This window comes from Cherax quadricarinatus, unplaced genomic scaffold (assembly GCF_038502225.1).
Source record: "Cherax quadricarinatus isolate ZL_2023a unplaced genomic scaffold, ASM3850222v1 Contig374, whole genome shotgun sequence".
NCBI lineage: Eukaryota > Metazoa > Arthropoda > Malacostraca > Decapoda > Parastacidae > Cherax > Cherax quadricarinatus.
The window spans coordinates 123,683-149,268 of record NW_027195400.1 but is presented as its reverse complement, the minus strand read 5'-3'; the positions used below and the strand labels follow the sequence as shown (position 1 = coordinate 149,268).

The 25,586-nt window shown below is 44.6% G+C and overlaps 1 long non-coding RNA gene across 1 annotated transcript in view; it reads right to left on the bottom strand.

Moving 5' to 3' along the window:
• Positions 1 to 2,862: 2,862 nt before the first annotated feature.
• The window catches only part of LOC138851341 (uncharacterized), a 42,000-nt gene continuing 19,276 nt past the window's right edge, over positions 2,863 to 25,586 (bottom strand). The window contains exon 2 of the long non-coding RNA XR_011391165.1: positions 2,863 to 4,441. This is a non-coding gene — a long non-coding RNA (uncharacterized lncRNA). The remainder of the gene's footprint in view (positions 4,442 to 25,586) is intronic.

Sequence of the window (25,586 nt, the reverse complement as noted above, 5' to 3'; positions counted from 1 at the left end):
TAGTGGATTAAATAGGTCCACCCCTTTGAGTTTGGCTTGGAAAGGTATAAATAAAATAACCAGGAAAAAGACTGGCAATGTTGCTCATCCCTTTCCTCTTGAAAAAGCAAATGACCTCATAAATGACTGGGCCAAAACATCCAGGCATGAAAGCCTTCCATCTCATATTAGAAAAAATTTAGAGAGTACTTCTGAAGAAATGTTGAAACTGATTAATTTTATGAGCCAAAATATTGATGAGAGTGATTGCCTCTTTACCGAGTATGAATTAGATAATGCATTAACCAAAGGTCGATCAACTGCTCCTGGAGAGGATGGTATAACCTATGATATTCTCAGAACTCTAAGGCACGTGCCTGATAACCCTTTGTTGGCACTGTATAATCTCAGTTACATTGAGGGCGTTCTTCCTACTTCCTGGACCAATAGTCTCATTGTGCCTATCCCTAAGCCCCAACAGCCTGATACATTTAGGCCGATCTCCTTAACTAGTTGTCTTTGCAAAACTTTTGAAAGAATGATGCTTAACAGATTGTACTACAGAATCAGACATCAACTTTTCCCCCTACCTCTATGGGTTCATGAAAGGTAAAAGTGTGCAGAACTGTATTTCCACCTTTCTCACTGCACACACCTCTACTAGTTTTACCACTTTTCTTGATCTAAAATCTGCATTTGATATTGCAAACAGAACAGTTATACTACATGAACTAGCCAAAATGAATATTGGTGGTAGCTTACTCTGCTGGATAATAGGATACCTGTCAAATAGAGTATCCTCTGTCCTTTACCAAGGCTTCAGAAGTGATTCTAAAGAAATGTCTTTAGGTACACCGCAGGGAGGAGTTCTTAGTCCCATGCTATTTAATATTCTGATTAATGCTCTCCTAAATGCTCTACCTGCCTCACCTAAACATATAGCTATAAGCTATGCTGATGATATCATGATCCATACAACAGGGCATAAGAAGATGAATACCATTCTTAATGAAGTTCAAGCAATTTGTAATCGACTAGGCCTCATAATATCTTCCTCTAAAACAAAGATATTAACAAGCAAACGACATCCCCCACCCATCTATTTGCAGGGTGAAATCATTAGCTACGTTAAAACTTACAGATATCTTGGTGTAGATGTACCCTTTAACAAATCCACTATACCACAACTAAACAAGAAATGTAAAGCTAGGCTAAATGCTCTCAAAGCTGTTGCTGGCTACAATCCCAACTATGGTGCTAATGTGAGAATCGTGAGAATGATGTACATAGCCTATGTTAGGTCCTTAATTGATTATGCTGCTCCCATGTTGATATTAGCTAGAGAAAGTTCCCTCCGACCCTTGGAGTTAATGCAAAATGAAGCTCTCAGGACTATTCTTGGCTGTCCCAGATCTACAAAAGTTCTTAACATGAGGAAGGAGCTTGGTATTTCTAGTATCAGTGATAGGATTGTTGAAATTAACACTGTACTCGGTATTAGAATGTTGAGAAACGAACCAGACACTGTCACAGTGAATCTTACCAAGTGTCTAGAGGTAAATACACACAGATCTAAATGGATTGTGAAAACGTGCAATTGCATTAAGTTTTATAACCTGCATGAACTGTATCACTGTAGGCAACAAGAGCATTTCACCCCTCCATGGAAGATGTGTTCATTTAATATCACATACCTACAAGTCCCTCCCAAGAAGCTCATTGCTAGTAATCCCTTCCTTAAATCTCTTGTTAGAGCAACTGCTCAAGAAGAAATTTTTCGCCTAGCTGGTAGTAATAAGTTATCACAAGTTATATACACTGATGGATCTAAACAGGAGTCTTCTGGCAGGGCTGCATCTGCTCTTGTTGCCACCTCCCTAGTTAAGAACGATAATAAATTTGTTGAGTTAGGCATAAGAATTAACAACTGGGCGTCTACACTGCAAACTGAATTGTTTGCAATCCTAATGGCGCTAAAGCTAACCTATGACACTGAGCTTGACTCTATCATCATTACTGATTCTATGTCATCATTGAAGGCTCTTGGCTCATATAATGACTCCAACAACATGCTCATTGGGGAAGCCAGGTATAGATACTCAAAAATTAGGGACAAAGGAATTAATGTACAATTGCTATGGATCCCATCACACATTGGATTACTCCTTCATGATAAAGTTGATATGTTAGCCAAGAAGAGTATCGAGAAGGAGAACGTAGAATATAACTTTGGTATAACTGTGTCTAGCATTAGGAATAATATTAGGAGAGAAGTAAATAATGAAAATGATTGTTATAGGAATGCAGTTAGAAGCCTGAGTAGATCTATAACCCACTATGATAACATGAACGTAGATAAGTATGTTTATGGAGCAACTTGCAATGTGAACAGACTGACTGATGTTGTAGTGGCCAGGCTTAGGCTTGGTTACAAGTACTTCTGGCAGTTTGGGAGACACACAGATGATGATCAAACTAAATGTAAATTATGTGATCAGGCATATGGTCACTCTCTTGAACACTATGTGCTTAATTGTCCACTTATTGAGGAATACAGAGACAGACAGTATAATAACCTATGTGACATGTCAAGATATCTTATTAATGAAAATAAGATACCAGATATACTAAGCAAATTTCCTAAATTTGCTTGTAACAGATAAGTGAACTATAGATATGTAGATATAAATCCATATGTATTCCTGTTAACCCTTTGGGGCCTAGTTCCTAGGCCTTTTGTGTATCCATATGCTCTCGCGCTACCGTCCACAGGATGGATATGGGGTGCACAATAAACTAGCCACTTCGGTGGCAAAATCTAAAATCTAATCAACTAGTCGTCACAGAGTATAAATACAACTTAAAGAAAAGTTAGCAGCTAAATTAAATTTTCAGTTTTATTTATAAAGTAAAACAGATACATTCACATTTTCACCTACAATTGGCAAGATTCCTAGCTTTATAAAAGCTTAGGAAGCACTTAACTATGGACAAATCATCTGCAGTCACTTACATACAATACGGTTTATCTTCTCTCCCGTAAGCTAGTAGTTGAAAAAAAAAATTATGTCCAATAACGAGCATTTACCTGCTATGTATTATCACATAGGAGTAGAGAACAGAAAAAAACTTAACGTTGTCCAAGAATGAACTAAAGTTTCCTGTGCACTAAAATGAGAAACTTTCTCCAGCTTACATTATTATTATTATTATAATCAAGGGGGAAGCGCTAAACCCGGAGGATTATACAGCGCCTGGGGGGGGGGATGTGGAAGGCATTCAGGCTTAATTCGGGGAACTGGAGCTCAGATCCAATTCCCTAAATCAAGAGCCCCTCACCAACATCAAGGAACCTTCCTTGAGGGGTCCAGCTTACAAAATAATTAAATAATTTGTTACATACAGTAATTCTATACGTGAATTAAATTTGCTTTCATGATTTGTATGATTTTTTGCGTGAGTAGATGACCATGAAAAACAAATACAAAGCAGTTGAAGATAACAGGTTGGTTTTTAATAAAACCAAACCATCACAACGTGTCACAATACAGGATGTGGTTTACACTACTGCACTTCCTCTTGCATCATCAATTTACCTTCATAAAATAGTTATATTTAAATGATTGATAAAACATTGTGTACAAATATTTGATCCAAATTAGTAATCCCTTAAGTGTGTTAATTGAATAAATAGTTCTTTGCCAGATTTTACTTGTACTAATGGTGGCTTTTCACACAGTACAACATTGTAAAATAGTAAAACTGTTAAATGAAGACACTGTTTTTAATGTAACTACTCAGATACAGTTAATGAGAAGATTATATCAATTGTAATGCTTAATACACAATGATACAGAGTGAATCTCATAAAATACATCCAGTAGTAAAAGATCCTTTAAATTAACTGTGAAATATACAACTTACACTATACTTTCATTGACACTCAAAACATGAGTAGTTGATTATCTTGTGCACTTGCTTCAGAGACTAATGTGCTGTATATAGCCTTGGGGCAAAATAGCAATGAATCTCATGTTATGCAAGGTACTTAAAGACAAAGTGAATGAAAAAATGTAAACAGGTTTTTCCTTAACACTGAGGCTGTGGGATTTGCCTCATTGAATTAATAGGTTGTGAGCAATAACAGGCAGTGGTACTATCTTGACAAGCCCCCTGAGCAAGGTTAAAATATAATTCAAGAATAGAGCAAGAAGTTAAACCTAAGTCAAGCCACCAACTAATCAACAGAGTAAATTAATTTTAGTGGTTTATCTAGGCACCACAGACTTTTATATAGGGAAATTCAGGCATTGAAATGTTGAATCTGAGGTTGTATCATTAGCTGAACTTCCAAGCATCTAAATACCACTGAACTGCAAAGAATCTCAGTATGTTCACATGGCTGTTGGTTCTCCTTAATGTTAGGCTTCTTGAAGGATCCCATATCCAATCAGTCCTTATGCTGAAATAGAAATAATTACCATAATTTTTTATCCAATTGGAATTGGTAGTGCTATGAGTTTGCAGCATTTTAGATGACCAATATTTCTAATAAAATTTAGTGTTATTTAGTAATAAAGACATGTAATATAAATCATGTTTAAGACATTAAAGATTTCTCTGTGCCATAGCCCACCTGGAAAATAGTCTGTACACCTGCACAAAGTACCCCTATAGACCCCCTCTTCTTATTTTGACTAGTGTAATGGATGCCAATGCCTCTGCTGTGCAAGCTAGCAGGCCTCTTACAATTCGTCTTGGTGAAGATTAGCTACAAACTAAGAAAACATCTGGGAGGAGAAAGATATCTGTGGGCCACTAAGCTCCATATGTAGAAAAGCACCCTTTACATGCCCTATAGGTTATTTCTGTGAACCAAGGGGTTTTTAGTACTAAAGCATTCTTAACCCTTTCAGGGTCAACAGGCCCTCTCAGAGACTTGTTCTCAGGGTCGCCCAAATCTAAAAAAAAAAAAAAAAAAAAAAAAAATTTTCTTGTGAAAAGATAGAGAATCTTTTCCCGATCATATTATTATTATTATAATCAAAAAGAAGCGCTAAGCCACAAAGGCTATACAGCGCTGCAGGGTAGGGAAGGAAGCGAGAGTATTGGATGGCAGAAGGGAGGAGGGATGATCAGCAGGTTACAAAAAACAGCAGGGCAGGGGATAGTACGGGGGTAGAGGGTAGCAAGAGATTGAAGTAGAAAGGGCTGAAGGTATCAGAATTTGTGAAGTAAGTCAGTTGTTGTCAAAAAGTCAATGAGAGAGTCCGGATGAAAGGTGGGTCCATCAGTGAGAAGGGAAGGTAAAGAGAGAGTAGCGGAGCGAAGACGACGACAGAGGTAAATTCTGCGTGCTCGTTGATAAAGTGGGCAGTCCAACAGAATGTGGCTGACTGATAATGGAGCTTGGCAATTCTCACAGAGAGGAGCAGGACGCCTCTCCATGAGATATCCATGAGTAAGACGAGTATGGCCAATGCGAAGACGGGAGAGAGTAGTCTCCCAACCTCGACACTGGTGATAAGAAGACGGCCAGTAACCTATACTCGGTTTAATGGATTGAAGTTTGTTGCCGAGCATAGTAGACCAACGTTGTTGCCAACGGGTGTGAAGGTGGGAAGATATTGCAGCAAAATAGTCCATAAATGGAATACCTCTATAGGAAACTGGTAGGTCATGTACTGCTGACCGCGCAGCAGTGTCTGCCTGTTCATTGCCCTGTACGTCAACATGACCAGGGACCCAACAAAAAACAATATCTTTATGCTTGGTAAAGATGCGGCGTAGCCAAAGTTGGATACGGAGGACTAAGGGGTGAGGTGTATCAAATTTTTGTATAGCCTGTAAAGCACTAAGGGAGTCTGAGACAACCACAAATGATGACACAGGCATAGATGCAATATGGATAAGTGCTGTAAGGATGGCATACAATTCAGCAATAAAAATACTAGCCGAAGATAGTAAATGCCCTTGTACGACGCTGTCCGGAAACACTGCTGCGAATCCTACGCCGTCAGAAGACTTAGAGCCATCTGTGTACACGGCAATGGCATTAGAATGAGAGTGAAAGTGGTCAAGAAAAAGAGAGCGGGAAGCGACCGTAGACAGTTGGGCTTTCGAGCAAGGGAGGGAGAAAGAACAGACTCGAACAGCTGGAACTTCCCAGGGGGGTAGGAAAAAGTGAGATGCTACATGTACATAGAAAGGTGGTAGTTGAAGAGAAGACAAGAGCGAATGAAAGCAAAGAGAGAAGGGATGGAGTAAACAGGGGCGGCGAACAAATAAAGAATGTCTAGTAATATCAGTGACCATTCTATAAATGGAAGGATTGCGGAGATCATGAGAGCGTACATAGTAGCGCAGGCAATGGGCATCACGGCGATCGGATAAGGATGGAACGTTCGCTTCTGTATAGAGGCTCTCGACAGGGGAAGAGCGAAAAGCACCAAGGTATAAACGTAATCCTTGGTGATGAATGGGGTTAAGGCTAGAGAGAGTAGCAGGAGATGCCGCTGAATAGATCTGGTCACCATAATCAAGTTTCGATAAAATAAGGGTGGAATGTAGGCGGAGGAGGGTTCGACGATCAGCTCCCCATGAAAGATGAGCAAGGGTTTTAAGAAGGTTCAGCCGGCTGTGACAAGTTGCCTTCAGAGAGGTAATGTGAGGTTTCCAGGATAACCTATGGTCAAAGAGGAGGCCCAGAAACTTGACTATCACGTTCAGGGATACAGGAGCCATAGAGGTACAAAGGATGATTGGAGATGACAGAGCGTCTAGTGAAAGTAATTTGGTGGGTTTTAGTGCTGGAAAATTTAAACCCACGTGTGGTGGCCCAATTGGAAACACGGTCGACTGCATGTTGGAGAGAAACTGTAATGAGGTGACAGTCAGCGCCTGCACAGGCAATAGCGAAGTCATCAACATAGAGTGATGACCAAATATTTGATGGAAGACTAGAGGCCAAATCATTAATAGCAAGGAGAAAAAGTGTTGTGCTCAGAACACATCCCTGGGGGACACCTTCAGCTTGGATAAAGTCCGGGGAGAGCACATTATTAACCCGAACACGGAAATGCCTGTCAGTTAAAAAGTTCTTAAGGAAGGATGGTAGATTGCCTTGAAGGCCTAAGGAGTGGGCTTGGGCTAAAATATTATACCTCCAAGTTGTGTCATATGCCTTCTCAAGGTCAAAAAGTATGGCAATAACTGAGTGGTTATTCGCAAAGGCATTACGAACATACGTATCCAAGCGTAGTAAGGGGTCTATGGTAGAACGTCCCTTACGAAAGCCATATTGACGAGTGGAGAGACTCTTATGTGTCTCTAAATACCACACTAAATGTCTATTTACTAGGCGTTCCATTACTTTGCAAACTGCACTGGTAAGAGCAATGGGACGATAGTGGGAGGTTTCATGTCCCGTAGTGCCTGGTTTGCGGAAAGGGAGAACAATGGCGGATTTCCACAGCTGTGGAAGAACTCCTTGTGACCAAATAAGATTGTAAAGGCGTAATAGGACTGCAAGGGCTGACTGATGTAAATGTTGTAGCATACGAATATGAATGTCGTCGGGCCCAGCTGCCGATGATCGGCAAGCTGAGAGTGTTGCCTCCAGTTCTTGAAGCGTAAAAGGCACATTATACTGTTCTTCTCTGAGAGAAGAAAAGTCCAAGGGTGCTAACTCTCTGGCAGACTTTGAGGAAAGAAATGAGGGGCTTAGATGGAGTCCCTGAGAAATACGGACCAGATGATTGCCAATTTCATTGGCAACATCTAGTGGGTTTGCTATATCAACACTGGCAACCCGCAGAACAGGAGCCGGGTCAGGAGAATATTTACCACTCAGTTTTCGTACTTTTTTCCAGACTGCACTCATAGAGGAAGCAGAGGTGATGGTGGAGACATAATCTCGCCAGCAAGTGCGTTTAGCGTCACGGATGACACGGTGAGCGATTGCACGCTTCTGTTTAAAATCAAGGAGTCTCTCTGTGGGTCTATTGTACCAGTACCTGCCTCATGCAGTGCGTTTCAAACGTACTGCTCGAGCACAAGCAGGAGACCACCAAGGCACGCATTTCTGAGAATGCCTGCCCGAAGTTTGGGGTATAGAATGAGAAGCTGCAGTTAAAACGGAGGACGAGAAGAGGTGTAAAAGCTCATCGATGGAGGACGAAGAAGGAACCTCTCTAAAATCAGTTAGGTGTGAGTAAAGGTTCCAATTTGCCCGATCAAATTGCCAGCGTGGGATGCGAAGAGGTGGTGAATATGAAGGGGAAGTAAGAATGATTGGGAAATGATCGCTGTCATGTAAGTCCGGGAGAACAGACCAAGTGAAGTCTAATGCGGTGGAGGAAGAGCAGACTGAGAGATCGATGCAAGAGAGAGTATGAGTCCGAGGATCAAAATGGGTGTACGTACCTGTATTTAAAACATGGAGGGGGTGGGTGGCAAGAAAAGCCTCTAACTGAATTCCACGGGAATCAGAGTGAGACCCCCCCCCAGAGGAAATGGTGGGCATTAAAATCACCAAGTAACAGAATCGGTGGCGGTAATGATGAAACAAGAAAGGCAATATCCGGAATAGATAATGCCCGAGAAGGAGAGAGATATAAAGAACAGAGCATATACCACCTATGCAAGTGGATACGGGCTGCTGTGTAATGCAGCGAAGTATGAACAAATAGCTGATGGTATGGAATATCAGTGCGTAGAGGAAGGGCACTTTCATTAAAGGTCCCATCAGGAAAAGGATCTGAAGAATACAGTAAATTATAGCCTGAGATGGGAGAGATAACAGCAGAGTGTAATTTTGGTTCCTGTAAGCAAACACCAACAGGGGCAAACTGGGAGAGTAACATCTGAAGCTCACTCCGATTACCCCTGAGGCCGCCTATATTCCACTGTAAATAGGCCATGATTGGCAATGATAAAGATACTTGAAATCTGCAGGTAAGGGTTCCTACGGACTAGAGGGGTTAGAAAAGTCCACATGCGGAGGCAGTGGAAAACGTTCAAGCAGCGAAGGAACGGTGCGCTGTGAAGAAAGGAGTTGCCCAGATGGAGGAGAGGAGAGAGAAGGAACAGAGGTTGGATCAGTGTCCATTGATGGTTTGGTCTCTGCAATATATTCAGAGATTGCTTAAAGTGTTTCGGAATTCAGAGACGTCGTATGGGAGACAATATTGGGAATGGTAGGGGGAGGATGAGTAAAGATTGGAACTGTATTGGACTGTACCAAGGTAGTGGGGGCGAAAGGGTGGAGGGAACTGGAGAAGCATGGAAGGGGATAGAAGAGGCAGAAACCTGGGAGGTGGCAGAAGAGGAAGAAACCTGGGAGGGAACAGGGAAAGAAGGTACAGTACGAGGAGGAGGGTGAACCTCTACACTTGTAACAGAGCCAGTGAGAGGGGGAGAACCAGGGAAAGCCACAAAGGCTATACAGCGCTGCAGGGTAGGGAAGGAAGCGAGGGTATTGGATGGCAGAAGGGAGGAGGGATGATCAGCAGGTTACAGAAAACAGCGGGGCAGGGGATAGTACGGGGGTAGAGGGTAGCAAGAGATTGAAGTAGAAAGGGCTGAAGGTATCAGAATTTGTGAAGTAAGTCAGTTGTTGTCAAAAAGTCAATGAGAGAGTCCGGATGAAAGGTGGGTCCATCAGCGAGAAGGGAAGGTAAAGAGAGAGTAGCGGAGCGAAGACGACGACAGAGGTAAATTCTGCGTGCTCGTTGATAAAGTGGGCAGTCCAACAGAATGTGGCTGACTGATAATGGAGCTTGGCAATTCTCACAGAGAGGAGCAGGACGCCTCTCCATGAGATATCCATGAGTAAGACGAGTATGGCCAATGCGAAGACGGGAGAGAGTAGTCTCCCAACCTCGACACTGGTGATAAGAAGACGGCCAGTAACCTATACTCGGTTTAATGGATTGAAGTTTGTTGCCGAGCATAGTAGACCAACGTTGTTGCCAACGGGTGTGAAGGTGGGAAGATATTGCAGCAAAATAGTCCATAAATGGAATACCTCTATAAGAAACTGGTAGGTCATGTACTGCTGACCGCGCAGCAGTGTCTGCCTGTTCATTGCCCTGTACGTCAACATGACCAGGGACCCAACAAAAAACAATATCTTTATGCTTGGTAAAGATGCGGCGTAGCCAAAGTTGGATACGGAGGACTAAGGGGTGAGGTGTATCAAATTTTTGTATAGCCTGTAAAGCACTAAGGGAGTCTGAGACAACCACAAATGATGACACAGGCATAGATGCAATACGGATAAGTGCTGTAAGGATGGCATACAATTCAGCAATAAAAATACTAGCCGAAGATAGTAAATGCCCTTGTACGACGCTGTCCGGAAACACTGCTGCGAATCCTACGCCGTCAGAAGACTTAGAGCCATCTGTGTACACGGCAATGGCATTAGAATGAGAGTGAAAGTGGTCAAGAAAAAGAGAGCGGGAAGCGACCGTAGACAGTTGGGCTTTCGAGCAAGGGAGGGAGAAAGAACAGACTCGAACAGCTGGAACTTCCCAGGGGGGTAGGGAAAAGTGAGATGCTACATGTACATAGAAAGGTGGTAGTTGAAGAGAAGACAAGAGCGAATGAAGGCGAAGAGAGAAGGGACGGAGTAAACAGGGGCGGCGAACAAATAAAGAATGTCTACTAATATCAGTGACCATTCTATAAATGGAAGGATTGCGGAGATCATGAGAGCGTACATAGTAGCGCAGGCAATGGGCATCACGGCGATCGGATAAGGATGGAACGTTCGCTTCTGTATAGAGGCTCTCGACAGGGGAAGAGCGAAAAGCACCAAGGCATAAACGTAATCCTTGGTGATGAATGGGGTTAAGGCTAGAGAGAGTAGCAGGAGATGCCGCTGAATAGATCTGGTCACCATAATCAAGTTTCGATAAAATAAGGGTGGAATGTAGGCGGAGGAGGGTTCGACGATCAGCTCCCCATGAAAGATGAGCAAGGGTTTTAAGAAGGTTCAGCCGGCTGTGACAAGTTGCCTTCAGAGAGGTAATGTGAGGTTTCCAGGATAACCTACGGTCAAAGAGGAGGCCCAGAAACTTGACTGTATCACGTTCAGGGATACGGGAGCCATAGAGGTACAAAGGATGATTGGAGATGACAGAGCGTCTAGTGAAAGTAATTTGGTGGGTTTTAGTGCTGGAAAATTTAAACCCACGTGTGGTGGCCCAATTGGAAACACGGTCGACTGCATGTTGGAGAGAAACTGTAATGAGGTGACAGTCAGCGCCTGCACAGGCAATAGCGAAGTCATCAACATAGAGTGATGACCAAATATTTGATGGAAGACTAGAGGCCAAATCATTAATAGCAAGGAGAAAAAGTGTTGTGCTCAGAACACATCCCTGGGGGACACCTTCAGCTTGGATAAAGTCCGGGGAGAGCACATTATTAACCCGAACACGGAAATGCCTGTCAGTTAAAAAGTTCTTAAGGAAGGATGGTAGATTGCCTCGAAGGCCTAAGGAGTGGGCTTGGGCTAAAATATTATACCTCCAAGTTGTGTCATATGCCTTCTCAAGGTCAAAAAATATGGCAATAACTGAGTGGTTATTCGCAAAGGCATTACGAACATACGTATCCAAGCGTAGTAAGGGGTCTATGGTAGAACGTCCCTTACGAAAGCCATATTGACGAGTGGAGAGACTGTTGTGTGTCTCTAAATACCACACTAAATGTCTATTTACTAGGCGTTCCATTACTTTGCAAACTGCACTGGTAAGAGCAATGGGACGATAGTGGGAGGTTTCATGTCCCGTAGTGCCTGGTTTGCGGAAAGGGAGAACAATGGCGGATTTCCACAGCTGTGGAAGAACTCCTTGTGACCAAATAAGATTGTAAAGGCGTAATAGGACTGCAAGGGCTGACTGATGTAAATGTTGTAGCATACGAATATGAATGTCGTCGGGCCCAGCTGCCGATGATCGGCAAGCTGAGAGTGTTGCCTCCAGTTCTTGAAGCGTAAAAGGCACATTATACTGTTCTTCTCTGAGAGAAGAAAAGTCCAAGGGTGCTAACTCTCTGGCAGACTTTGAGGAAAGAAATGAGGGGCTTAGATGGAGTCCCTGAGAAATACGGACCAGATGATTGCCAATTTCATTGGCAACATCTAGTGGGTTTGCTATATCAACACCGGCAACCCGCAGAACAGGAGCCGGGTCAGGAGAATATTTACCACTCAGTTTTCGTACTTTTTTCCAGACTGCACTCATAGAGGAAGCAGAGGTGATGGTGGAGACATAATCTCGCCAGCAAGTGCGTTTAGCGTCACGGATGACACGGTGAGCGATTGCACGCTTCTGTTTAAAATCAAGGAGTCTCTCTGTGGTTCTATTGTACCGGTACCTGCCCCATGCAGTGCGTTTCAAACGTACTGCTCGAGCACAAGCAGGAGACCACCAAGGCACGCATTTCTGAGAATGCCTGCCCGAAGGTTGGGGTATAGAATGAGAAGCTGCGGTTAAAACGGAGGACGAGAAGAGGTGTAAAAGCTCATCGATGGAGGACGAAGAAGGAACCTCTCTAAAAACAGTTAGGTGTGAGTAAAGGTTCCAATTTGCCCGATCAAATTGCCAGCGTGGGATGCGAAGAGGTGGTGAATATGAAGGGGAAGTAAGAATGATTGGGAAATGATCGCTGTCATGTAAGTCCGGGAGAACAGACCAAGTGAAGTCTAATGCGGTGGAGGAAGAGCAGACTGAGAGATCGATGCAAGAGAGAGTATGAGTCCGAGGATCAAAATGGGTGTGCGTACCTGTATTTAAAACATGGAGGGGGTGGGTGGCAAGAAAAGCCTCTAACTGAATTCCACGGGAATCACAGTGAGACCCCCCCCCCCAGAGGAAATGGTGGGCATTAAAATCACCAAGTAACAGAATCGGTGGCGGTAATGATGAAACAAGAAAGGCAATATCCGGAATAGATAATGCCCGAGAAGGAGAGAGATATAAAGAACAGAGCATATACCACCTATGCAAGTGGATACGGGCTGCTGTGTAATGCAGCGAAGTATGAACAAATAGCTGATGGTATGGAATATCAGTGCGTAGAGGAAGGGCACTTTCATTAAAGGTCCCATCAGGAAAAGGATCTGAAGAATACAATAAATTATAGCCTGAGATGGGAGAGATAACAGCAGAGTGTAATTTTGGTTCCTGTAAGCAAACACCAACAGGGGCAAACTGGGAGAGTAACATCTGAAGCTCACTCCGATTACCCCTGAGGCCGCCTATATTCCACTGTAAATAGGCCATGATTGGCAATGATAAAGATACTTGAAATCCGCAGGTAAGGGTTCCTACGGACTAGAGGGGTTAGAAAAGTCCACATGCGGAGGCAGTGGAAAACGTTCAAGCAGCGAAGGAACGGTGCGCTGTGAAGAAAGGAGTTGCGCAGATGGAGGAGAGGAGAGAGAAGGAACAGAGGGTGGATCAGTGTCCATTGATGGTTTGGTCTCTGCAATATATTCAGAGATTGCTTCAAGTGTTTCGGAATTCAGAGATGTCGTATGGGAGACAATATTGGAAATGGTAGGGGGAGGATGAGTAAAGATTGGAACTGTATTGGACTGTACCAAGGTAGGGGGGGGCGAAAGGGTGGAGGGAACTGGAGAAGCATGGAAGGGGACAGAAGAGGCAGAAACCTGGGAGGTGGCAGAAGAGGAAGAAACTTGGGAGGGAACAGGGGAGGAAGGTACAGTACGAGGAGGAGGGTGAACCTCTACACTTGTAACAGAGCCAGTGAGAGGGGGAGAACCAGGGACAGAGACAGGGAGGGTAAAATGAGGAGGTGGAAGATGGGTAGGAGGTGTTAACGGACCTTTTTTAGACTTTTGAGAAGTAGAGGGACGATTGGGAGGAGGTGTCATATGAGATCTCGTTGTTACTGAGGCTTGTGAGAGAGAACACGAAGAAGCGAGATCAGACTGAGGCGTTGAAGTAGGGACGTCTGAGCCGAGGACAGCAAAAGGATTAGATACAGGAGTGACTATGGGAGAGGTAACCACAGAGGTGGGTGTAGAAGATGGGATACCAGAAGTGGGGGGACGTTTTGAAACACGGGAATAAGAAACACGTGGGAGTCTCCCTTGGAGGCGGAGATGAGAAACTGCCATGGCATAAGGGAGACCTTCTGTCTCTTTGAGGTAACGGATTTCCCGCTCATTTAAATAGACTTGACAACGGCGAGAGTACGAAGGGTGAGCCTCATGACAGTTAAGGCAAGAGGGAGATCGATTGCAAGACGTATGAGAATGGTCATCGGCACCACAGACTGGGCATTCGGCGATAGATCTGCAATATTTCGCTGGATGGCCAAATCGCCAGCAATTTCTACACTGTTGCGGTGTAGGGGTCACCTTTCGGACTTGTAACCGATGTCCTGCTATATAAACTGAAGATGGGAGTTCTCGGCTGTCAAAAGTTAAACGAGCCACATTGCTAGGGCATCGTCTCCGCCCGTGGGCAGGAAGAACGTAAGTGTCTACCTTGAGGATTGGGAGATCTTGGAGTTCCAGCTGTTCAAGAATGTCAGTGCCACATGTCTGGAAATTTTGTTGAACTATGGTATGGGGCAGAATGACGGTACCACTACAAGAATTGAGGGAATGATGTTTTTCAAGAGTGACAGGAACAGTATCGATATGGGAAAGACGAGAGAGCTCATGAGCCTGGGTAGCATTCTGTACAGTGATGAAGCATGTACCGCTCTTAAGAGCATGAAAAGAAATATCTTTACCAACATGGCGTAGGAGTGCCTTGCCAATACTGTGGTCAGAAAGATAGGCAGTAGAGGAAGTCGGTCGTAAAGTGAAGAATTTAGTCCATTGTTCAGTCTGAAACTGAGCGTGGAAAGGTAGTGAAGGACGTGTCGATCGTTTCTGAGAAGAACGAGAAGGTGGAGAAGTATCATCAGCAGGTAATTGTCGTTGGCGTTTAGGCGTGGGACCAGAGTTGGTCCGACGTGGAATGGGTCGGCGATTTGAAAATTGCCGCACCGTAGAGGGAGAGGCCGGAAGCATAGTCAGAGGAGAGCGAAGGTCCGATAAATCGAAGGAATCAGTCGAGGCCTCAGTACCTGAAGCGGGTGAGGAAACAGCACCGGCAAGAGGTACAGAGGCATGAGGAGTGTCTGAAGAGTGGTCCAAAGATGAGGCGGGGTCAGAACGGGGTGCGGTATCAAGAAGGGGCCCGGGGGTAGGAGGTTCATGGACTAGGGCTGCCATGGTTAGGTTACTTCTTTCTTTTTGTTTTTAAGAAAAAAAAAGAAAGAAGAAAAGAAAATAAAAATAAAAAAAAGAATAAAAAAAGGGGGACCAGGGAGGGATAGTTCCTAGGAGGAATGAAAGGGCCAGAAATCTCCCTCCGCGCCCAAGAGGACCTCAGCACCGCAAGTAGCGCAGATGCAGCATGGAACCCGTGCCATACCCTACCCATCATGCTAGTAAACTAACAATCCGGGATAGCAACCTCACATCTGCCGAGCTACCTCGGTGGACAAAAGAGAGGGTGGCCGGATATCCGCCACAAAGCATACCTCCTTCGGCCACCACCCCCGGAATCCGAAAGGTGGCTTCCAGAGATACACCCGTCGCCCGAAAGACACCCAAAGCTACTCCGGGATACCGGAGAGGGATCGGGACATCCCCAGGCGATCCAGATTCCATGGCAAACTACGCCACCGCTAAGAACCTCAACGGAATGGGATGGACCCCGGTATCCTTTCCCCTACCTAGGAACTAGTGCGCCTGTGGGAGAAATCCCAAAGGCCGAAAAGAGGAAGGGCAAAAGGGAGGGGTGGGGAGGAGGAGGAGGAAAGGAAAAAGGGGAGGATGGGATTGGGGAGGGGAGATTGGGGGGTAATTAGGTTCGGTCTGAGGAAGAAGACCGACAGGTCTAATTCCTCAGACCAAGAGCCTCTTCACCACGCCAAGGAGCCCCCCTTGAAGAGGACAGTAGATGGCAACCTGGTGCCATTTTCATTAACTTTTACTTTTTCTGTTACCAAGGGTGAAGCACAAAACCCACAGAGGTCATAGTGTGCCTGGGAAATGGGAGGTAATTATATTATAATCAAAAAGAAGCGCTAAGCCACAAGGGCTATACAGTGCTAGCTATAATCATAACTAAGAGCTAAATCTACAAGTGTCAATGAGAGGCAGGCCAATTCAATCCAAGAGAGGATTATTACAATTAAGGGGGAGCGCTAAACTCATAGAATTATACAGCGCATGTAGGGGGGAGGACTGAAGGTATTCAGGCTCAATTCAGGGAACTGGAGCACAGATCCAATTCCCTAGATCAAGAGCCCCTCACCAGCATCAAGGAACCTTCCTTGAGAGGATCTAAGAGAGGAAAAAGTCCAATTCCATGCATCAAGTGCCCAACACTAGCATCAACTTCAGTAGACGCAGGAAAGTGGTCGAGAAAGAGACACGAGCAAATGTGAATATCTAGAAAATATTTGTGTTCTGGGACTATGATCCTAACAAACACAGGTTTGAGAACAACACATACTGGCAAGAAAGGTGATGACATGACAGTGAGGTAAGAGACAGCATCAGGTAACCTATGAAGTCAAGTGACAACCACATAATGTAGTGGACAGGTCTAAGGTTGTGTTTGATATAAGGACACAAGTGCAACTAATGCAACATTTTATTGTAGCAACAATTCACTCTGCAGGAACTTTGTTAAGACATTACAAACAAGGACACAGAGTATATATAGGTATAGTGTGAGGTGCAAAGCATAATACAATCATTGTAGGTAATAGCAGTAGTATTCATGGTAGTAATAGTACTACAACTACTACCACCGCCTACAATGATTATATTATGCTTTGCACCTCACAATATACCTATAAATACTCTCTGTGTTCATGTATTGTTTGTAATGGGTTTGACAAAGCTCCTGGAGAGCAAAACGTTGCTACAATAAAATGTCACATTAATGGCACTTGTGTCCATTTATCTAACATACTGTTGGTAATTCTACCATCAATACTACATCTAAAGATGTGTCCTGTGATGACTTTCAATGTCAAAAATGCCTGGAAGCCTCATTAATTATTCACTAAAATTGAATAAAAAAAAGTTGGAAATTATATAGTGGTTGTGGGGATTATCTCCCCCTGGGCTCGGTCACAGACCAGGCCCCCTAGGTTCCCCCTGGGCTCAGTCACAGACCAGACACCAGGCCTCCTAGGCTCCCCCTGGGCTCAGTCACAGACCAGACATCAGGCCTCCTAGGCTCCCCCTGGGCTTGGTCACAGACCAGGCCTCCTAGGCTCCCCCTGGGCTCAGTCACAGACCAGGCCTCCTAGGCTCCCCCTGGGCTTGGTCACAGACCAGGCCTCCTAGGCTCCCCTGGGCTCGGTCACAGACCAGGCCTCCTAGGCTCCCCCTGGGCTTGGTCACAGACCAGGCCTTCTAGGCTCCCCCTGGGCTTGGTCAGGCTCCCCCTGGGCTTGGTCACAGACCAGGCCTTCTAGGCTCCCCCTGGGCTCAGTCACAGACCAAGCCTCCTAGGCTCCCCCTGGGCTTGGTCACAGACCAGGCCTCCTAGACTCCCCCTGGGCTCGGTCACAGACCATGCCTCCTAGGCTCCCCCTGGGCTCGGTCACAGACCAGGCCTCCTAGGCTCCCCCTGGGCTCGGTCACAGACCATGCCTCCTAGGCTCCCCCTGGGCTTGGTCACAGACCATGCCTCCTAGGCTCCCCCTGGGCTTGGTCACAGACCAGGCCTCCTAGGCTCCCCCTGGGCTCGGTCACAGACCATGCCTCCTAGGCTCCCCCTGGGCTTGGTCACAGACCAGGCCTCCTAGGCTCCCCCTGGGCTCGGTCACAGACCAGGCCTCCTAGGCTCCCCCTGGGCTCGGTCACAGACCAGGCCTCTTAGGTAGGAAAGGAAATATTACAGGATTAAGAACTATGTATTACAAAACACCAAGGAAAGTAATATAGGAAAGCCCTGTGTTTTCTGCTCCCTCTTTACTGCTCTCAATTTTTCAGCAGTTTTCAATTTAGTTATTGTTTGGTGCTTTTTCTGCTGCTTTGCACAACAGTTGTGTCAGGGAAGAGTTACCGGTGTCATGTTTTAAGTATTATATGTATTTTGTATTTATTTTACTTTTGTATGTGATTTTTTTATGCCAAGCTGTACTGAGCACTTAATATATTATAGTGTAAACATGTTATCGGGCATTTCGGACCCTTTCGATATTGAAAAAAAACTTTTCCACTCGCCAACAACTGTCACTTATCAGCGAGGGTCAGGAACATAACAGCTATGAAAACAGGGACCTCCTGTAATAATAATGTCAAACTAAGCATTAAACCTGGACCAAGGAAAGTAAAGATGTGTGTGTGTGTGTGTGCATAGTGAATAAAAGTCGAGGTTTGTAACATTTATACTGAAAAGATGTCCACCCAGTGGACTCATACGAGGGTGCTGTGGAACTGCAGCACCCACTATTTTCACTCAGTATTATCGCTAACATTAAATATGTCATTTTTTTTCCCTTTAAATCTTTCTTTATACTTGTACATTATATAATCAAAGAGTTAAAGAAAATAGGGGGTGCTGCAGAACCCCCGCATGAGCCACCTCTGCTTAAATTCCTTTCCACGTCCACTGCTCAGTAACCTACACTGACACTACTGTCAGTGACAGTAGTGTCAGTTATGTGTTTATTAACTACATGCAGTTGTGATGAATGGTTTAGAAAACCGACAAGTTGAAGAATTGAGACACTTATGTTTTCTAATGGTAGTTTTGAAGGTGATGAATGTGTCTGCAGTTCTAGAGTTTTCAGGTAGTGTTTTCCAGATTTTAAGGCCTTTGACATACACTGAATTTTTGTAAAGGTTTAGTCGGACACGGGGAATGTCATAGAGATGTTTGTGTCTGGTGTTATGCCTGTGGGTCCTGTCACAACTATCAAGAAAGGGTTTTAGGTCAAGGTTAATATTGGAATTTAAGGTCCTGTAGATTTAGATTGCACAGTAGTAAATGTGGATGTTCTGAACAGGGAGTAAGTTTAGATCTATGAAGAGTTGGGGGGAGGGGGTTGCCAGGGATGGGACTGACTGACTGACTGACTATAGTGACTTGACTTACTGACTGGACTAAGTGACTTACTGACTTGACTAACTATAGTTAGTGAGTACTGACCGACTAAGGGTCAATGAGAAATGAGATGCTTGATACTGAGATGCTTTGCCGTTTCCACGACTAAACTTCGGAACAGCTGTTAAAAATTGACCACTGTCTGGAAAATCTTCCAGCTCCTGCACCCAACATCTTGCTCCTGGGGGATTTCAACTTAAGGCACCTAAAATGGAGGAATATAGCAAATAATATTGTTGCAGTAATAACACCAGGAGGCAGCTCTGATGAAAACTCACACTCACACGAGCTTTTAAATCTCTGCACAAAATTCAATTTAAACCAGCAAATAATAGAGCCTACTAGACTGGAGAATACACTAGACCTCATATTCACTAACAATGATGATCTGATAAGAAATGTCACCATATCAAAAACAATATACTCAGATCACAACATAATTGAGGTTCAGACATGTATGCGAGGAGCCCCAGACCGACAAAATGAGACTAGTCACGAGGGAGCATTCACCAAATTCAACTTCAATAACAAAAACATAAAGTGAGACCAAGTAAACCAAGTCCTAACCGATATAAGCTGGGAAGATATACTAAGCAACACAGACCCAAACTTATGCCTAGAACAGATCAACTCGGTGGCACTCGATGTATGCACAAGGCTTATTCCTCTAAGAAAAAGGAGGAGTAGATGTAAAATAGAAAGAGACAGGCGCTCCCTTTACAGGCGACGGAAAAGAATAACAGAGCGGCTAAAAGAGGTCAATATATCTGAAATGCGCAGGGAGACACTGCTCAGAGAAATAGCAAGCATCGAACTTAAGCTAAAAGAATCCTTTAGGAGTCAGGAATCGCGGGAAGAACTAAAAGCCATAAATGAAATCGAAAGAAACCCAAAGTATTTCTTCTCCTATGCCAAATCAAAATCGAGAACAACGCCCAGTATTGGGCCCCTACTTAAACAAGATGGGTCCTACACAGATGACAGCAAGGAAATGAGTGAGCTACTCAAGTCCCAATATGACTCAGTTTTTAGCAAGCCGCTAACCAGACTGAGAGTCGAAGATCAAAATGAATTTTTTATGAGAGAGCCACAAAATTTGATTAACACAAGCCTATCCGATGTTATCCTGACGCCAAATGACTTCGAACAGGCGATAAATGACATGCCCATGCACTCTGCCCCAGGGCCAGACTCATGGAACTCTGTGTTCATCAAGAACTGCAAGAAGCCCCTATCACGAGCCTTTTCCATCCTATGGAGAGGGAGCATGGACACGGGGGTCGTCCCTCAGTTACTAAAAACAACAGACATAGCCCCACTCCACAAAGGGGGCAGTAAAGCAACAGCAAAGAACTACAGACCAATAGCACTAACATCCCATATCATAAAAATCTTTGAAAGGGTCCTAAGAAGCAAGATCACCACCCATCTAGAAACCCATCAGTTACACAACCCAGGGCAACATGGGTTTAGAACAGGTCGCTCCTGTCTGTCTCAACTACTGGATCACTACGACAAGGTCCTAAATGCACTAGAAGACAAAAAGAATGCAGATGTAATATATACAGACTTTGCAAAAGCCTTCGACAAGTGTGACCATGGCGTAATAGCGCACAAAATGCGCGCTAAAGGAATAACAGGAAAAGTCAGTCGATGGATCTATAATTTCCTCTCTAACAGAACACAGAGAGTAGTCGTCAACAGAGTAAAGTCCGAGGCAGCTACGGTGAAAAGCTCTGTTCCACAAGGCACAGTACTAGCTCCCATCTTGTTCCTCATCCTCATATCCGACATAGACAAGGATGTCAGCCACAGCACCGTGTCTTCCTTTGCAGATGACACCAGAATCTGCATGACAGTGTCTTCCATTGCAGACACTGCAAGGCTCCAGGCGGACATCAACCAAATCTTTCAGTGGGCTGCAGAAAACAATATGAAGTTCAATGATGAGAAATGTCAATTACTCAGATATGGTAAACATGAGGAAATTAAATCTTCATCAGAGTACAAAACAAATTCTGGCCACAAAATAGAGCGAAACACCAACGTCAAAGACCTGGGAGTGATTATGTCGGAGGATCTCACCTTCAAGGACCATAACATTGTATCAATCGCATCTGCTAGAAAAATGACAGGATGGATAATGAGAACCTTCAAAACTAGGGAGGCCAAGCCCATGATGACACTCTTCAGGTCACTTGTTCTATCTAGGCTGGAATATTGCTGCACTCTAACAGCACCTTTCAAGGCAGGTGAAATTGCCGACCTAGAAAATGTACAGAGAACTTTCACGGCACGCATAACGGAGATAAAACACCTCAATTACTGGGAGCGCTTGAGGTTTCTAAACCTGTATTCCCTGGAACGCAGGAGGGAGAGATACATGATTATATACACCTGGAAAATCCTAGAGGGACTAGTACCGAACTTGCACACGAAAATCACTCACTACGAAAGCAAAAGACTTGGCAGACGATGCACCATCCCCCCAATGAAAAGCAGGGGTGTCACTAGCACGTTAAGAGACCATACAATAAGTGTCAGGGGCCCGAGACTGTTCAACTGCCTCCCAGCACACATAAGGGGGATTACCAACAGACCCCTGGCAGTCTTCAAGCTGGCACTGGACAAGCACCTAAAGTCAGTTCCTGATCAGCCGGGCTGTGGCTCGTACGTTGGTTTGCGTGCAGCCAGCAGCAACAGCCTGGTTGATCAGGCGCTGATCCACCAGGAGGCCTGGTCACAGACCGGGCCGCGTATGCATTGACCCGTGAAACTCTCTCCAGGTAAACTCCAGGTAAACAGCTTACAATACTGACTGGTTGGAGAGCTGGTCATAAGTCTGAGTGATCTTTAAACAGGTAGGTTGTTATATGAGGAGTACCTGTATTATATAACTTTAACATTGTTACTCATAAAGACCACAATACAAAAAAAAAAAAAAAATAGTCACGAAAAATGGAATATAAAACTAATAAAAAACTGCCAAAGATTTATATCATTATATGAGCACTTTCAAATGCAGTGAAACCTCGGCTTATGAACTTAATCCATTCCGTGACCTTGTTCGTATCCTGATTTGTTCGTATGCTGAGTCAGTTTTCTTCATTTAAATTAACTGAAAAGCCATTAATCCTTTCCAGTGGAATTCCTGCTCTCAGAGAGAGGAAAAATACACTTAAATAAAGAGCTAATATCAACTCTACAGCTTATTTATCTATCACAATTGCTCTAATATGACATAATAAACAATATAAATAACATAGAAACCTGATATATATACTCTAGAATAAAATATGTCATTATGTGACAAGTGGAGGCGGCTATAACTGCTCCCGCATTGTTGTGGTATTCACTGCCACCTAGTGACGGCCTTTTGAAGCCGTCTATTATTGCATTATTGTTATAGTACATTATTATTATATATGTATTATTATTATATTGATTCAGGCTTAATTTAGGGAACTGGAACACAGATCCAATTCCATAGATCTATTGCCCCTCACCATGTACGTACTACTACTACTACTACTACTACTAATAATAATAATAAAAGGCTGCCAATAGTTGGCACCACCATCAGCAAAACATTGGTAACCACTACTTTTCACCTGTCTAGACTTAAGTAGTCTATAAGTATTAGGTTAAATCTGCCTGAAATGCCTCGGCATGATAGTGGCTTTCTTTGCTCCAATCATGTTATATGTAAACACACATTGCAACCTTTGCAAAGAAATAACTATTTTATTTATTTATTTATTTAAGGAACCTCCCTTGAGGAGGAAGTACACACCTTCAAATTTTGTTCATATCCAGAAGCAAAAAATCGACTGAATGACGGTTCGTATCCTGAAAAGTTCGCATGGTGGGGCACTCATAAGCCGAGGTTCCATTGTATAAGGAAAATGATTAATCATTTCCCATGAAAAAAATCCTATTGTTATTGGCATATTATACAATGATGGGGTTGTAAAAATAATTTAAACACTGCTTAATACTAAAATATGTAAATACAAAAGAATTAGATGAAATAAATGCAAATTTAACCTCACTTTATTTTGCTGAAAAGAGTCGAGTGCCTACCAGGATAGTGCTGAGAAGGCAGGAGGAAATGTTATTGTTTGGAAGGAGAGTCCCCTTCTCTTTTCCCTATTTCGACCTGGTTGAAGCTCACCAAAGAACTTTGCTTCTGCCTTCTCCTCAGGATGTTTTGGAAATGTGACATTGTCTGGTCATTCCATTATTATTATTATTATTATAATGACAGGAGCGCTAAACCCATAGGATTATACAGCGCATGTGGGGGGATGGAAGGTATTCAGGCTCAATTCAGGGAACTGGAGCACAGATCCAATTCCCTAGATCAAGAGCCCCTCACCAGCATCAAGGAACCTCCCTTGAGGGGTGTGATATTTCCAGACACTGCTATTATGGCTTGTTTGGGATTTGTTGGGGTGGTACTGCTCTGCAAAGTTTTTGACGTCCATCTATTTGGCAAAGATTTCCTTGATTAATGAAGTAGGTACTACCTCTATCTCCTCTTCCGAGCCTGAAGAGAGTGCATCCATCTTAGACTTGTGCTCCTCCTTCTCAAGTTCCTGTAACTCCTCAGTGGTCAGCTCTTCCCTGTGCTCCTCCACTAACTCCTCCACATCACCATCACACATCCAGACTCATGGACCTGCCCAGAGACAATGTCCTCCGCTGTACTATTTCCTTCATTGCTTGGTTCTTCTCATTAACTTTCTTAGAACTCATGGTTAATGAATTTACTAAAAATTTATACGACAAAACACAAAATCACGTAAAAATTCGCAGTTACAGTGCGGGTTGTTACAGTATGCAAACCTAAGTAATGTATATTAGAGCTGTGTACGCATTAGATGAATTAAATGTGGGCAGTCCTGGCTTTGTAAACAAGGGTAGCACACGATGTCATGACTCATTTTGACCCATATAAGTTCTAGCACGCGAGTTGTATTCCAAAGAAAGGTCACATACCAAGCAAAAATTTTCGTGTACCTGCATGCCAGCACAGTGTGTACCTGCATGCCAGCACAGTGTGTACCTGCATGCCAGCACAGTGTGTACCTGCATGCCAGCACAGTGTGTACCTGCATGCCAGCACAGTGTGTACCTGCATGCCAGCACAGTGTGTACCTGCATGCCAGCACAGTGTGTACCTGCATGCCAGCACAGTGTGTACCTGCATGCCAGCACAGTGTGTACCTGCATGCCAGCACAGTGTGTACCTGCATGCCAGCACAGTGTGTACCTGCATGCCAGCACAGTGTGTACCTGCATGCCAGCACAGTGTGTACCTGCATGCCAGCACAGTGTGTACCAGCATGCCAGCACAGTGTGTACCTGCATGCCAGCACAGTGTGTACCTGCATGCCAGCACAGTGTGTACCTGCATGCCAGCACAGTGTGTACCTGCATGCCAGCACAGTGTGTACCTGCATGCCAGCACAGTGTGTACCTGCATGCCAGCACAGTGTGTACCTGCATGCCAGCACAGTGTGTACCAGCATGCCAGCACAGTGTGTACCAGCATGCCAGCACAGTGTGTACCAGCATGCCAGCACAGTGTGTACCTGCATGCCAGCACAGTGTGTACCTGCATGCCAGCACAGTGTGTACCTGCATGCCAGCACAGTGTGTACCTGCATGCCAGCACAGTGTGTACCTGCATGCCAGCACAGTGTGTACCAGCATGCCAGCACAGTGTGTACCTGCATGCCAGCACAGTGTGTACCTGCATGCCAGCACAGTGTGTACCTGCATGCCAGCACAGTGTGTACCAGCATGCCAGCACAGTGTGTACCTGCATGCCAGCACAGTGTGTACCTGCATGCCAGCACAGTGTGTACCTGCATGCCAGCACAGTGTGTACCTGCATGCCAGCACAGTGTGTACCTGCATGCCAGCACAGTGTGTACCTGCATGCCAGCACAGTGTGTACCTGCATGCCAGCACAGTGTGTACCTGCATGCCAGCACAGTGTGTACCTGCATGCCAGCACAGTGTGTACCTGCATGCCAGCACAGTGTGTACCTGCATGCCAGCACAGTGTGTACCTGCATGCCAGCACAGTGTGTACCTGCATGCCAGCACAGTGTGTACCTGCATGCCAGCACAGTGTGTACCTGCATGCCAGCACAGTGTGTACCTGCATGCCAGCACAGTGTGTACCTGCATGCCAGCACAGTGTGTACCTGCATGCCAGCACAGTGTGTACCTGCATGCCAGCACAGTGTGTACCTGCATGCCAGCACAGTGTGTACCTGCATGCCAGCACAGTGTGTACCAGCATGCCAGCACAGTGTGTACCTGCATGCCAGCACAGTGTGTACCTGCATGCCAGCACAGTGTGTACCTGCATGCCAGCACAGTGTGTACCTGCATGCCAGCACAGTGTGTACCTGCATGCCAGCA